This window comes from Bos javanicus, chromosome 10 (assembly GCF_032452875.1).
Source record: "Bos javanicus breed banteng chromosome 10, ARS-OSU_banteng_1.0, whole genome shotgun sequence".
Taxonomy (NCBI): Eukaryota; Metazoa; Chordata; class Mammalia; order Artiodactyla; family Bovidae; genus Bos; species Bos javanicus.
The window spans coordinates 73,133,426-73,149,810 of record NC_083877.1 but is presented as its reverse complement, the minus strand read 5'-3'; the positions used below and the strand labels follow the sequence as shown (position 1 = coordinate 73,149,810).

At 44.9% G+C, this 16,385-nt stretch overlaps 1 protein-coding gene and 1 long non-coding RNA gene across 3 annotated transcripts in view; one reads left to right on the top strand and one right to left on the bottom strand.

Moving 5' to 3' along the window:
* Positions 1–16,385, bottom strand: part of PRKCH (protein kinase C eta) — a 232,329-nt gene that overhangs the window by 31,952 nt on the left and 183,992 nt on the right. The gene's annotated exons all lie outside the window — the stretch shown is intronic.
* LOC133254797 (uncharacterized) lies at positions 5,406–16,076 on the top strand. The gene is made up of 2 exons (XR_009738768.1): positions 5,406–5,700; positions 12,368–16,076. It is a non-coding gene; the product is annotated as an uncharacterized LOC133254797 (long non-coding RNA).

The following is a 16,385-nucleotide window of genomic DNA, read 5'->3' as shown; positions in this document are numbered from 1 at the left end:
GTTTAAAATTTAAACAGAGTTGAGTAACTGCCCTCTAAAAAGCTGGCACCAACTTATACTCCCACCAATAGTGTACAAGAGCGTCCATTTACCTTCCTTATTCAAGTTAGATGTGATCACCCTTCTATCCTTGCCAATTTGCCAGGGGAAAATGATCTCACTGTCTTACCTTCATTTCTTGATTATTGAGATTGAACTTAAAAAAAAAAATCTATATGGTTAATGGCCATTTGTATTTCTTCTGCCTGTTGCCTAGTCACAAGTTTTACCTGTTTTAAAATTTGAGTTAGTTTTTGGATTACATTGTAGAGATTCATTACACATAATGGACAGCAGTAATTTGTTAATTGGTTGCAAATATTATTGTTCAGCTTGTTTTGTTTATGATAACTTTCATATTTTTATATAATCAATCAATCTTTTTATAGCTGCTGGGTTTCATGACTTATTTACAGGATGATACAATTCTAAATGAAAAAGCAGAACACAAAATTGTACTTTCAATATTCTCTTAATTATGTTACAACTGTTGGAGAGGGAAGGAAGAAAGACAGGAGGGAGAAGGGAGAGTTGGGAAAAGCTAAAAGATTACAAGTCTAGGTGATATGTTCACCAATGATTTTTTCTTTTTTGTACTTTCTAAATTTTTTTGTAGGAATTACATATTAATTTGATAACCAGGAAAAAGTCATAAGATATGTATTTATATATTTTGGCTTTAGTCCTTTTCTTTAGTCTCTCTACTCTTTCAGGCTATAATTCCCAACAAAGATGTGTAGGGAAAGTGATCTACTGGTAGGAGTGGAAACGATTTATTCTGGAAACCAGGTTGCTAGGGCATGTTGAAAAAAATCGCCTTACTTCCTTAGGGAATGTGAACATTTGTGTACTTGGAATTCTGATCTGTTGTCATAAGCTCATTTTTTTTAACCAATGAAATTATTTAAAGTGTCTCACATATATGAAATTACCATGAATGGCATTGATATTTTCAAATGCTCCATGATATGTCCCTAAAGTCTTAATGAACTTAAAGATGAAAATGAGGCCCCTGCTAAATGAAGCAACGTTCTGAATTATTAAATGAGGTCCCCATGCCATTTGTCCTCATAAAGTGACATTTTAGCTGGTGTTTGTGAGGCTGATCTATTGCAGCACTGGCTTAAGAACTAATATATGAAGCATGAACATTCATCATTATGAGAGTGAATGTAAAATAACTTATTTTCTAGTGAATGAAAAACAGTAAAACAATTTCCAACCCAGAAAATGTTAGAAGCTCCTCTGTGGCTCTTTTCCCCTACCTTTTCATATTTCTTCCCAACAGCTACTTGAGGTGGGAAATGATCATAAAAAATGACTCTGTGGCAAGGCTGGCTATTACACCCCCTTTAAAACAGAGCCAGAGACTCACAAACGAACCCCCGCAGGCCAGGTGCTGGGCTCCGTCCAGCTCTGCTGTTTGGTGCACTTGATACACAGGCAGCTCGTTTCCGCCATCACCCCTGTGTACACACAAGACCAACTTGAGCAAAGGGACTGAGAAATCTCCCCCTGCCTTGTCTGATGGTAGGGAAAAAAGAAGCACAAAGAAAACACTCGCGGACTCTCTGGACAAATGCAAGAGGCAATGAGTTTGGCTAATGTCCACCCTGTGCGGATCACACACCTCCTGAGGACCATCAGATGAATGAGCCATCAAACTGGCAGTTGAGCCTTCCATTTTTTTTTTTTTCATTCCACTTTCCCCTACGCTTCCAGGAGGGTTGAAATTCCCTGGCTGAAGCAGCACAAATTTATTTAGGAGCTCCTTACAGTACTTTTATTTTATAGTTGCCAAGAAAAAACTCTCACCGATCCTTCTTGTCAAAACACTTCCTACGAGATGCCTTGCAGCATCCCGTGGGAGAGCAGGAGGCAGAGCAGAGGGCTTGGGACAAAGACACCAAGGAGATGACAGCTCCTTGGTGGCCAGGGACCTTCTGGCCATCGGGCCTAGCTCCAACAGAGAAGAGATGCTGGGTACAACGTCAGACCTGGACTTGATGACTCAGGGGAACAAAGTGATCAACAAGCTGAATCCTCCTTTAACTACACAGGCCCCCTACTGCAGAGAGCCAAGTGCAACTGACCCATGGAAAACCACCTGCCAGGGCAGCTTGGCTTCCCAACCATAGAAATACAACAAGGAAATAAAGGTTCTCCAGCTGCAAGATCACCAACAGCATCAGCGAGTCATGGGATTCTGAGAGCCTGCAAGCTGGGGTCAGGGTAGGCAGGCAGAAGCTCCTCACTGGCTGGCTTCTTGCAGGGCATGTGCATAAAGATGAGGATGGAAAGATTTCCAATAAGGAGGAATCAGAACACGGCTCCTTCCTAAGCAGGAGGAGTCTAAGGACAATTGGGGCAGCTGTGGACCAGATGGGGATGACAGATCCTACCAGGGTTATGTTGGACACACAGCACCAATACCAACAAACAGGTTCATAGAGTGCGGCTCTGTTAACATTACAGGGCACATGGCACTAGGAAATGCCAGCCGTGGTTGCTGCCATCATTGCTGGAGACAATGGAGACAGTGTAAATAAGGGACAATGAGAATCCTAACCTGTCCAGCTGTGGCTACTAGCTCCCTCAAAGGAAACCCAGGGCTCTTCTGACTAATGGGGCTAGATCCTGTTACTGAGGCAGTTCCCTGAAGAGAGTCCACTGAGAAGAGATAGTAATGTCCCTCCTTTGCCAGGGTTACTACCTGTGGTGAACAAGTAGCAAGAGTTAGGTTGCTGAAGTTAGGATTGGATGCTGAAGGAACATGCAGCCTTGCAGAATATGTCAAGGGGACATGGGTACTACTGGGAGGGGGTGATGAGGAATAGTTTATGGCAGGAAGGAGTAGAGTTTATAGCCCCAACCCAGGAACGGATATGCTTGGCAAATGGCTAAACACAAATCTTTGCCAGCATTAGTAATACCTTACACAATAGCAATTTCAGAGGGGAGAGGCGGGGAAGGGAGATGGAGGGAGACCATGGCTGACTTGAAGCGGAACTTTCAGCCACACCTATAGGTCTCATCCAGTTATCTGCTCTCCCCATCGGAGAAGAAACCTGAGCCATCTAAAGGAAAGTCTCTGAAAAGCCCAAGGACACCTGGAGTTCAGAGGCACTCCCAGGTCCTAGGAATTCAATGGAAACCTCACATCTTAGTTATGGCTTATACTCGGTACTGCTTTGTCTTCTAATTCTGTTTTGCACAAAACGTCTTGCTTTCCCCAATCAGATTACAAACTCCAAGAGCAGGCCTGGAATATTCCACAGGTCATTTCCAGACTACTGATCACAAGCTGGGTGCAGGGCAGCAACACACATCTGAGTTCTTTCCAAGAAGGAACTTTCCTGGTTTCCTCCTAATGCTATGCATATCAGAGCAAAATGTGAAAAGCATCAAAATTTCCCCTCAGACATTCCCTTTGGGAGAAGTCATTGCTACTTCCTCAATACCTACCCTATCTGTTCCCAGGACTTAGTCTTGAAACCAAAGAGCCCATGTTTTTCAAGAAACCATTTACATTGTTCACTTTGAAATACATGAGCACTTATATGTGGAGATGTTGTCCAAAGACTCCCCAATTTTATGTAGCTGAGCGCCGAAGAATTGATGCTTTTGAACTGTGGTGTTGGAGAAGGCTCTTGAGAGTCCCTTGGACTGCAAGGAGATCCAACCAGTCCATTCTGAAGGAGATCAGCCCTGGGATTTCTTTGGAAGGAATGATGCTAAAGCTGAAACTCCAGTACTTTGGCCACCTGACGCGAAGAGTTGACTCATTGGAAGAGACTCTGATTGGGAAGGAGGGATTGGGGGCAGGAGGAAAAAGGGACGACAGAGGATGAGATGGCTGGATGGCATCACTGACTCGATGGACATGAGTCTGAGTGAACTCCGGGAGTTGGTGATGGACAGGGAGGCCTGGCGTGCTGCGATTTATGGGGTCGCAAAGAGTCAGACACGACTGAGCGACTGAACTGAATATTCTTTTTAATTGAACAAACTCCAGAAGATAGTGAATGACATGGAAGCTGGCATGCTGGAGTCCATGGGGTCACAAAGAGTCAGACACAACAACAATTCTTCTTATTAATCTGTTAAATGCATAAGTGAGAACCATGAACGTCCTATGATATTAAAAATCAACAGAATTCACAAATCAGGAGGAAAAGTATTTTTAGCTTGTGCATCTTAGTTTTGCTTTGGAAAGTATCACCTAACTTGCAAGCAAAAGTAGCAGATGAACACAGCTTTTGAGAGGAGATTAACATTCTTCTTGCCTGAATGCTGGAGTAATCTTGATCCAATAAATATAGGCTATTTCAGTTTGGTAATTTTCCCAGCACCTCAGTTTCTCTGTTAAAACATTGTTAAGGTCACAAGGTGATCAATCTTAGTCTAAACAGACCCTAACCTTGGATTTCACTTCATAAATAACCCATGCCACAGCATTATACATGCCTCTATGTATATTTAAAAAGCAATCTAAAGATCTATTGCAAATGTAAAGTCTCATGCAACAATAACTATTTTCTGAAAGTGAAAGTCACTCAGTCAAGCCCAACTCTTTATGACCCCATGGACTATACAGTCCATGAAAGTCTCCAGGCCAGAATACTGGAGTGAGTAGCCTATCCCTTCTCCAGTGGATCTTCCCAACCCAGGAATCAAACCGGGTCTCCTGCATTGCTGCCAACTCTTTATCAACTGAGTTATTTCTAATCCTCCGGTGGGGCATATTTGACATTTCCTAGGAAACCATAGTCCATGCTGATGATTTGGTAACAATCCAGAGTGACCATTTCTGGAGACAGAGCAAACCAGGACTTGTGGCCAAGAATGACAGACAGAGGCCATGCGCAAGTTCTCAACTATGCCCTTAGGGGCAATAGAGCCCCCTTTTACCTCTCTCAGTCTGCTTCCTTCCCCCTCCCCAGGTAACCTTGGGGAGGTCATTCAACCAACTTTTGCCTGCCTGTTTCCAAGAGATAGTGTAATGTGTGGTTAAGGGACTCTGGAGCCAGGCATCCTGGGCTGGAGTCTTGGCCCTGTTCTCCACCAGCTGTGTGATCTTGGGCCAGTTACTTAACCACCATGTTTATTTCCTTATTGTGAAATGCAGATAACAGCAGTCCCTGCCTTATGGGAATTATGAGTTTTTAATACGCATTGCTTAAAACAGTGCCCACAATGCATTGAAGTGCTATGGAAGCATTAGTTATTATTTCCTCATCAACCAAAAACCCAGATAACAGATCACAGCATGGCCTATTACTTCAGATTTTTATGGGAATCAAAAATAATAGAGTATACACAGACTTTTTAAATTCTAAGTAACTACTGTAAGCTTCTGAGTTTGGGGCAGGGAAGTCTATTATATTATTAAGTGACACACCTGGCTTATAAATGGCTCTGCAGGGAAGAGATCAAGAAGTCAAAGCAGGTTGCCTTGAGGTGCCCCCGCCCGGCGCCAACAACCAGCAAAATGTCTCAAGAACTGGCACAACCTCATCATCCAACACTTTCGTCTCCTTTGCACGTCTTTGCTGAGACCACATTCTGAAGGACTAAGATGCTCTGTTCGGCATCAGCAGCCCCACCCAGCACAGCAGGAAAAGATTGGTTTAAGTTCATCTGCCAGCCAGTTCACTACAGGTACAGTACCATACCATTTTTTAAAAATACATGTTTCAATGCTATTCTCTTAAATCATCCCACCCTTGCCTTCTCCCACAGAGTCAAAAGTCTGTTCTTTACATCTGTGTCTCTTTTGCTGTCTCACATATAGGGTCATCGTTACCATCTTTCTAAATTCCATATATATGCGTTAATATACTGTATTGGTGTTTTTCTTTCTGGCTTACTTCACTCTGTATAATAAGCTCCAGTTTCATCCACCTCATAAGAACTGATTCAAATGTGTTCTTTTTAATAGCGGAGTAATATTCCATTGTGTATAAGTACCACAGCTTTCTTATCCATTCATCTGCTGATGGACATCTAGGTTGCTTCCATGTCCTGGCTATTATAAACAGTGCTGCGATGAACACTGGGGTACATGTGTCTCTTTCAATTCTGGTTTCCTCGGTGTGTATGCCCAGCAGTGGGATTGCTGGGTTGTATGGGAATTCTGTTTCCAGGTTTTTTCCCTTAAAAAACGATACCATTCTTATAAGCAGTATGTACATGCGTGTGTACTTAGTCAAGTCCAACTTTTTGCAACCCTATGGATTGCAGACCATCAGGCTCCTCTGTCCATGGGATTCTCCAGGCAAAACTACTGGAGTGGGTTGCCATTTCCTCCTCCAGGGGATCTCCCCACCCAGGGATTGAACCCAAGTCTCCTGTGTCTCCTGCATTGACAGGTAGATTCTTTACCACTGTGCTACCTGAGAAACTCTTTAATCAGTATAAGCTGGAGGAGAAGAAAGTCACTAAATTCTACTGTTGCTATCAATAACATCACTGTGAAAGTGTTAGTCACTCAGTCACGTTCGACTCTTTGAGAACCCATGGACTGTAGCCAGCCAGGATCCTCTGTCCATGGAATTCTCCAGGCAAGAATACTGGAGTGGTAGCCATTTCCTTCTCTAGGGATCAAACCCAGGTCCCCTGCATTGCAGGCAGATTCTTTACCGTCTGAGCCACCAGGTAAGCCCCACCATCACTGTGGCTGGGGACATTTATTTCCTTTCTGGAGAACTGACATGAAATCCACACCTCACAATACAATCAAATAAAACTCCTCCTCATCTTCTACCCGTTCCCTGCCTCATTATTTGGGACACACACCCAATCATGCAGAGGGGCCTCATACATTCAATGAAGTGATAAAACCCAGACATCACAAGGCCACTTTTGGGAGATGTTGTTACTAACTGTTCACTGTTTAAACAACAGGATGATAAATGAAGGTATCTTTTCAGTGTATCCAAGTCTCTTTTTTTGTCACGTGTTTTCACAAATAAGTAGTCAACTCCGAGTACCATGCTTACACTGAAGCATTTCTATCAAGGCCACTGCACTGGTGTTCACCTTCCTTTAACTACAAAGGTCACAGGTATTCAAGGGAAGGGGTGGACAGAGAGTACAAGTTCCAAAATCTTGCTGTTTTTTTATGGTTCTTGTTTTCCCAACGATATGTGACCTCCAAGGAGGTGCCCCCTGGTTTTCATTTTTCTATCTTTGTATTTTTTAGTTCCCCTTGGTGCCTAACACAGTGCCTTCCACCTCCTGGGCCCTTAATAAATGGCTGATATTCTGAGGAGCCTGCCCTCTCTGCCGTCTGGTGTCGGTTTGGTTCTGAGACCCCAGTGAAGCTGGATTAAGGGAGGCTGGAGGGGGGAGACTCTTAGGAAACTGGTTGATTCTGGTTTGTGCTGACACCCTGGCACCTCTCTGGGATCTCTGGACCAAACATGTAGCTCCCACTGCCTGCTGGGGTCCTGTCCTGGGGGTGACCTTGGACTAGGATGGCGCCCCAGGAAGCTTCGGGGCTCTGAACACACTTTCAGGTCTACCCCACTCCAGACAGGAATCTTCCTGACCTGATTAGAACCAAACCAATTCCAACCAAGAGATACCTGAAAGTAAAACTGGCCGTGCTTGGTGACTGCCTGTTAATGTTTGGCTGACTGGTGAGAGCAAACTTTGTTCCTGTGAAAGGAGGATATTAAGAATTCTGTTGACTGACTAAATAGGATGTATGTGAGTCTAACTGGCCATCAGAAGACACAGTGAGCCTGGGAGTGGCTTCTGACATTAAAACAGAAGTTGTGAGCTGAGAGCACAGGGAATCAGGCCCTCTGGCTGAGAGCTGCTGGGCAGCATGGGGGAAGGGAAGGGGGGGTCGGTGTGCAGGCTGGCATCTGGGCACACCGGAACCTTCTGAAGGATGTGCATACTACCCTCTTCTGAGAGGCAGCACAGGGGTCAGGGGTCAAGCTGGAAGGCAGGAACTATTGGTGCACTGTCTGATCAGTCAGTCAAGGGACAGGGACATCGGTTTCAAGCCAGAAAGCAAGGCTTCTTGTCTCAGCTCTGCCACCTCCCTGGGCCTCAGTTTCCTCATCTGTAAAATAATGGAATGGGACCGAACAACACTTCCTCTCCACTGTTAACATCCAATAAACACATCCAATGAAAATTACACCTCTTTCTTATATTTAGAATTGGATACCTTCTTTGCACCATACTGCCACAGGCTCTATCCAACCCATCTCTTGGATCACTGCATTTCCTCATTGGTCTCTTTCTCCTTTTCAATCCTCCATTCTCCATGCTCTGCCAGTTACTTTTTGAAATGACGATTCTGATCTTGTCCCTTGAACATCTGAATTTAAGAGGATCCCATCTGGCTGTAGCCTCTGTAATGCCCTACCATCTGGCCTCTGCCGGCCCTGCCAGCCTTACTTCCTCCCTACACCGTCCCCTGTCTGCTTTCCACTCCCAGATGAGCAACGTGCTCTCTGGTGGACAAACACTCTCTGGGCCTAGAGCAGTGTGCTCGATGTGTGATCTGGGGTCTGGTACTCACCTGCAGCTGCTGGCCCCCAGTGAAGTAGAAAATGAATGCATGAGGTAGCAAGGAAGTAAGCAGAAACCTTGAGAGTCAGCATGTATTTAGTAGACACTTTTACAACTATTTGACAGTAATTTTATGCCTGCTCAATCTAATAAAAATTTGGGCTTCTATGTGTGTTTTCTTTTAAAGTTCATTTTTCTTATAAAGTGAATAAAATAATAAAAAGTTTATTACACTTTATACAAGCTTTGGTCCTAAATGGATTGGAAAGGAAGAAAATCCACTGGTTTCCCACCGCAGAGAGTTCGAGGAGCTCTGGCCAGCATCCTCCTTCCTTCCCCTCTTCCAGGCTTGTTTGACAACAGCAGACTCACTGAAGGCTCTGCATCTCAGAAACCTCCTGTGTCGCTTCCTTGGACAAGCATGGTGTCTCTCCTCCATGCTACGTGGGAACTTGGTGCATACTTCTAATTATAGCATTGATTGCACTGACTGTAATCACTGTTTCCCTGTAGGTCTTTCCCATGCTTATTTCAGCTCTCTAACCTCAGAGCAAAGGGCCTGGCACAGGACTGTGTGGATGATTATGTGCTGGTTGAACTGAACAAGCCCTCAGTTTTTTACCCTGAACTCTGGTTGCATTCCCTTTGTCTATGCACCCCTTGAATATAAAATTCTTCTGGCCAGTGTCTCTCCCTCCAATGCCTAGGTGGTGTTCTGTGTATCATGGGTGCTTAGGAAATGAAGAAATGACAGGAAATGTTATCTGTATCTGGGGTTGACTTCTTTGTGCCATCGAGGCAGTTGCACTCACTCCTCTAGCTCCCAATCTAGTCCTAGAGCTAATACAAGAAAGCTGGGCTTGTAGGTACAACAACCCATGACTAATGTGTATGCCTAGTGATTAAACATCCTTATAACAGTGTGGTATTATAACCAGACAAGACAAATCACCTCTGTACATTCTGCATAAAATTAAAAGGTCACTCCAGGAAGAAAAAGAATAATGAGATTCCTGAAGTCCTTCATCAAGTTGAAAAGCTCATCTAATTTTTTTTTTAAGGCATCTCAAGGAAAACTCCAAAACCAGAAGGGATGGAATATTACAGAACAATTAACTTTAAAATCTCAGAAAAGCCTTTAAGCCTGAAGTAAAGAACACAATTCCCACCATATGGTACTACTCTCTTTTTGAAAGTTGGTAAATCCCAAGTTTATTTGGGATTCACTGGGAACCAGTGGTTCCCTGCATTTTCCAGAGAAGGCAGTTTAAGAACACATTTCCTAAACCTCAGCTTTTGGGGTTCTACACTTACACTTTCTCTTTGAAGCCATGGAAAAATTCTCCTCTCTGCTTCAGAGATCTTTCTTTTAAAATGGTATTTCAATCACCTGCCCACTTTCAGGATGTAGGGTATGAAATCATCCCAAGGCTTCATGAGGGCTTCTGAAGCCAGGGCCCCTAGGTTCACATATGGTCAGGAACCAAACAAACAAGCCTCAGGAACAAGACAAGTGATTTTTTTCCCCATTAGAGAAGGAACTCTTCCTCATTCAAATTGAAAACAGAGAATCAGCTGATGAAAGAAAAATCACCAACATTTAAGATCTAAGTGATTATTCTGAAATCAGAACATTCTGACCAACTGTTGTAGGTAAGGTACAAGCCACAGAGTTCCACCCACTCTGATGAACTCCTGTTTCACTCTGAGTTTCACAGCCATTCGCGACAATGTTTTATCTGCCTATGGGGCCTGGGTCCCCCAAGTTCACAGATGCAAACTTTCAGAACTTTTGGTCTGGGTTTCATGACACCTTTCTGGCCAGGAAGGTGGTGCTATGGCTCCTCCTGTAACTTTCCACCAATGCAAACAAGGTCATGAGTGCTGGGAGGCAGCAAGGACAGGTCTGAGTGGGCAGAGACTCATCGCCAAGGCAGGGTACGTGCCTTCTCTTCTGCAAAAAGCATTTGTACCATCCTGTGGGTACACGTTGGGGAGGCTGTGAGTGCTGCTCTCATCTGTGGTGACAGATGAGACAGCCTCCAAGCCATGGCTCTGGGGATGCCTTCTCCTCTCTGCATGGTTCAGGAGGCGAGAAGCTTCCTCTGCCTTCCTGGGCCCTCAGAGGTCAGGACTCAGGGCCACCTGAAAGGTTCTGCCTGTTTTGGTCTGGGAGCACCCCTGGCAACTCCTACCTTCTAGGTGGCCAGAGCCAAACGTGACAGGGGTGAGTGGCCTGAGAGAGTGCCCTTTCCTCGAGACAGTGAACACAGCCTGCCCCCTAGGAGTTATCAGGGTCAGCTCTGGAGTGAGCACGTCAGAGACATCTCTTTACTCTGAACCATGCTCATCTGCCCAGGGCTGGTCCTCGGCAAGCAGAGTTGAGATTTGATGATGCTGCATCCTAAAGAGATGAAGACTCTTAACTAGCCCATTCCCCAGGATCCCGTGGGATGTGTGAGAAGGGAAAACTAAGGGATATTATTTGCAGAGGCTACACCTGAGTCCTTAAACCAAGTAAGCTGAGAGCTCACTGAGCTGGGACTACTTTGTTAGGTAAATTCCAGGACAACTAAACTCAGTCTTCCTTAAGTCTCTAACCACGCCTAAGTATCTCCGGTTCTGGGCTCCTCCTCCACCCTCCCTTGAAGGGTGGGCGGTTCCCTGAGGTTCTGTTCTTGGCCTTGCCTGGGTCTATTTCTAGCACAGATGCTAGACCATATGGCGCCTTTGTGCAAATTACAGAAAGGCACCCCTTTCTCAAGACATGTTACCACCACCTCCTGGGAAACTCACAGTCATCATGCACATCGTCACAGACTCTGACGGAGTGGCACTCCCTGGAGTTGCCCAGTGGACAATCTGGCTGGTTGTGTGTGCAGTGAAAGCCCTGGATTCAAATAGCACCCTGGACAGATGGCTCCTAATTTTAAACCTTGACCTTGACACCTCTCTCCAGAGATCCAGAGGTGTATGAGAAGTTAGCCATTAACCGATTTGGGAGCATCGCTACTAGGAATATTTCAGTCCTTCAAACACAAAAGGATAAAACTGGACACTTCCCACTGCTGTCTTCACTTAGTTAAAAGCTTTAGAGTTCTCCATGGGAAATCTGAGTCAACCTGAATGCGCACTCCACGGTCCCCATATCCAGAGTCCTCTCAGCTTTCCCTCCACTCCACCACCCGTTTCTCTCTTTTCCATCACTGTCACTGGCATGATTTATGACTAGGTCTTGACTGGCTTATTCCACAACGGTTGGAGTTGTGGAACTCCCAGCTTCCAGACTTGCTCTTCTGCCCTCTATTTTAACATGCCACACTTACTTCCTACTAGTCTCTTTCTCTTTCTCAAAATCTTCTGATAACATCAATTGACAGGCAGATAAAACCCAAACTTGCTAGGCCACTTCCCAAACCTTCCATGCTCTCACCCCAACTTACCTCAAACTGCCACCTGCCCCCTGCTCTGGTCCTTCAGTCACACGGAGTCCTCACGATTCCCCAGCACGGAACGCCTCCTGTCTCCAGGCCTCTGGCCTTAGTGTTCCAGATACCTGGCATGTATTTCCACGTTCTGCTGTTAACTAAAAACCTACAGCCCAAATGCCGTCTCTTCTCCAAAACTTCTGTTGACCCTCTGCATCAGAATTAATTGCTTCCTTTTTGGGGGGTTCTCATTGCATTCTGTTTATGCTTCACTCTGAGAATTTATGGTACCATGTTTTAAATTGTCAATTTATGTATGCGTTTGGAGCCCTCAGTAGACTAAAACACCCTTTTCTACTTATCTTCAGGTCTTCAGGTACAAATCCAGTACAAAGCAGATGTGCAGGACATACTGAATGAGTAGCTCAATGGTGGAGATGGCTTCTTTATGGTCAAACAAAGCCTGTGGAAAGACTTAACGATGGTCTACTCTGAGCCTGCATGTTTTAAACTCCAGCCAAACAAGGGCAAATGAGAGCCCCACAGCGTGTCAGGAGGGGTGAAGGGCACCTTCCAGACCGAAAAGTCTGTTTAAGACAAACACACATTGGTGCCATAACTCACAACCTGCATCAAATGTGATTCCTGGAAACCAAAAGCTCTTGGCAGGGGCTGAGGAGCGACTCCTTGGAAGAGAGCTGGCAGGGTTTGGGACTTCATTCCAGAGTCCCCTTCTGCCTTTGCACAGCTCTCCAGACCCTGGATTGAAGCAGGTCCACCACTCTTGCTAATAACACGTTAGAGGAATTCTGGACATGACAGAATAATACTCGCCTTGGGAAGGTGAGTACCTGGATGGCAATGAAGTGATGCCAAATGGGATGTGTGTGAATCTAATTAGTAGCACTGTTTGAACTGTAAGTCACTTCAGTCGTGTCCGACTCTGTGCGACCCCACAGATGGCAGCCCACCAGGCTCCCCCATCCCTGGGATTCTCAAGGCAAGAACACTGGAGTGGGTTGCCGTTTCCTTCTCCAATGCATGAAAGTGAAAAGTGAAAGTGAAGTCGCTCAGTCACGTCCGACTCCCAGCGACCTCATGGACTGTACCCACCAGGCTCCTCCGTCCAGGGGATTTTCCCGGCAAGAGTACTGGAGGGGGGTGCCATTGCCTTCTCCGAGCACTGTTTGAGAACATAGCAAATAAGTTGACTACAAATTCTGAGTGGAATAATGTCCTCAAGCTTCGCTCATTGAGACACATTTACAGACATGAGAAATCAAAGACCATTTACAGAACAGGGGCCTCATGTGTAAGATACATTCAACCACCTGACCAGCATTTCTTTGCTTTTACCCTATGTATTAATAATACTAGGATAGGCAAACCTTCTCTTCTCTGAGACTAGGTTCCCCAGTTTGGGGGAAAGAAATGACCAGGAACACAAATCTACCAAGACAGAGACAGAGGAGCGGTAGACTGACTTTGCTTTTCTGACACACTGGAAAATGGTGTCTGCACATAACCCTGACCTTTATACACTGTCTCCTGCAGAAGCCTGACTAGCACAGAAAAAAAGGGAAGAGTCTTCAAAGTCAGCTGATCATACACTTTCCTTGCCATCTAGGTTTCTGTTTCCCTTTCACTGTCATGGCGCTAATAATATCATTAACCAAGCCACCCTAGACAGCATATTAAAAAGCAGAGACATCACTTTGCTGACAAAGGTCCATATAGTCAAAGCTGTGGTTTTTCCAGTAGTCATGTATGGATGTGAGAGATGGACCATAAAGAAGGCTAAATGTCAAAGAATTAATGCTTTCAAACTGTGGTGCTGCAGAAGACTCTTGAGAGTCCCTTGGACGACAGGGAGATCAAACCAGTTAATCCTAAAGAAAATCAACCCTAAATATTCATTGGAAGGGATGATGTTGAAGCTCTAATACTCTGGCCACCTGATGCAAAGAGCTGACTCACTGGAAAAGAACCTGATGCTGGGAAAATTGAGTGCAGGAGGAGAAGGGGGCGGGAGAGGATGAGATGGTTGGACGGCATCACTGACTCAATGGACATGAGTTTCAGCAAACTCCAGGAGATAGTGAAGGACAGGGAAGTCTGGCATGCTGCAGTCCATGGAGTTGCAAAGAGTTAGACATGACTGAGCAACTGAACAACAAAAGCCACACTCATCATACGTAGAGTGGGGAAAAAAAACAAAAATAAAAACTGTCTATCACTACCTAGAGAAGAACGAAACTCCAATACCTGTATTGCTTGATGCTAAGATTCGTGCCCACTGCATCCCATGGAATGCTTTTGAAACAGGAAGTTCCTTGAAACTAATGATAAAAACACTTGTCAGTTGCCAGTATCCTCATTTTCATCATATCAGACACCACCAGCATTTTGTGATCTTTGGTTTCTTGGAATCAAGGATATATGGTAGTTATTAGTATGCATTCTCCTTGTCAGCTGCCATGTTAAAAGTTGAGGGAACCAAAGGGAAGGAGATGTTAACAGGGAAATGTAGGACTTACGCATACTGATTCACCTTCAAAAGAAACAGTCTAGGTAATTCCATTTGAAGACATCAATGCCTTCAAAGAGACTTCACGGAAGGCCACTGGGTGCAAAAACTTTCTGTTACAACCAACGTACTGCATTAAATGTTGTTCAGGAGGAGTCACTGTGGCCAATAGGAATAAGGGGCAGTCAGGTTCCTCCTTATTTGGGTTTTTCTTTTTCCCTTTCTGTCTTGGTCTCAGAAAGAGCTCCAGGGAACCACAGGGAGGAGGACTGATAGCCTCTCCCATCTGCGGGAATCTAGGTTAAGGATAGTGTCTGGTTTCCTAGGAGATTCATTCTTAGCACCAAAGAGAAATTTTCTGGGAGAGTGGCAGGGGGTGGGCGTTGGCTAAAGACGGGAAGAAGCATTTTCCAGAGTCAGCCCACCCAAGAACTCAAGGAGAGCGGACTTGGCTTCGGAAGGTCATCATCGTCTGCTCGAAGGAGCCTGCATTCCAGGCATGGAAGGTGACGCCACGTAGCCCCCCGCACACAACTGTGGAGCTGGGCAACTGCCAGAGCCACTCTGATTCGAGGCATAAGGCTGCAGCATGGTGACGTTCTTCCTGCTGACTCATGGCACTTGCAGAAGCGTACAGAAATTCCACGATGAAAGATGATCCTCCTGACATTTCTGCTAGCACTCGGGTTCTCCAGCAGATTTCCTGGAGCAGAGTCTGTTTGCCATCCAAGCTGTGGAGGCATAGCTCAATGTTTTCCAAAGCAAGGCGGAAAAGCTCCCCGTGGCTGTAACATCCTAACATGGGCCCTCATTTCCTCTGAGAGATACACATGGGGACCAACTGCAATGGGAGACTGAACCAGGCCTGTGGGCATGATGTGGAGCTAACAGACATCTGGGAGTCTGGGAGGAAATGAGTGGCCAGGGCCAAATGGAGTGTGGCCATTTCCTGCTGGTCTGGCCTCGGGTTCCCTGTTTTTCATTTTTAAACTGAACTTCAGTTGTAAGGACACACGAGTTCTATTTGGTTAGAACGGTGTGACTTTGGGTCCCCTTGGGTCCATATTCTGAAGCTATTTGAGTTTGAGACCCCAGGCAAATACTTTAGACGTTCAGCAACGAAAGAAGTGGACAGGGAGTTATTCATCTGTCTCTCTCTCTCTCCCTTTCTTTAGCTCCACTGAGTAAAACTAAATGTGAAAAACTCACTTATTTCCTTCCATGTCATTTTTACAACTGGCAATTACTTTTAATATGTTTACATTATAATATTTTTACATTATAATATATGCTTCCTGTAGGCAGGGTCCTGGCCTGTCTTGGCCACTATGGTATCCTTAGACACAAAGTAGGTCTCAGTGAAGATTTGTTGCGTGAATAAATGAATGATGGGTAAATAAACAGATGCACAAATAATGAATGTGGACCCATAAAGTTAAGACTACTAACAAATTTGTACCTCATGTAAATATATTAAGGCATCATGCAAAGGAAATAAAACATGGGACTCAGGGGAAAGGCAATTTTCTTCCATGTGTCTTTCAAATCAAGATGGTGACCAATGCGAAAAAGATATTTTTAAATGGTTAAGAACTAAATTTCCAATTCATGGCCTGGGGGGAGAAGAGTCCATGAAAGGAAAATGCTGGGAGAATTGCTTTCCTACAGAAGGGGAACCCTTCACACTCCTAAAAAATATCCCTTTGTCTTTGGTTCTGTCATCTCACAGGAAGAAAAAAAAAGGTTGTAGAATGCGGACACCTCTTTGTAGGGTGACTGTACAGTATACTGTCCAAAATGGGACTCTAAGTAAAAGGGGGCCGCTATTCAGGAGGAATCACAGGGGCAAGGTGGGACTT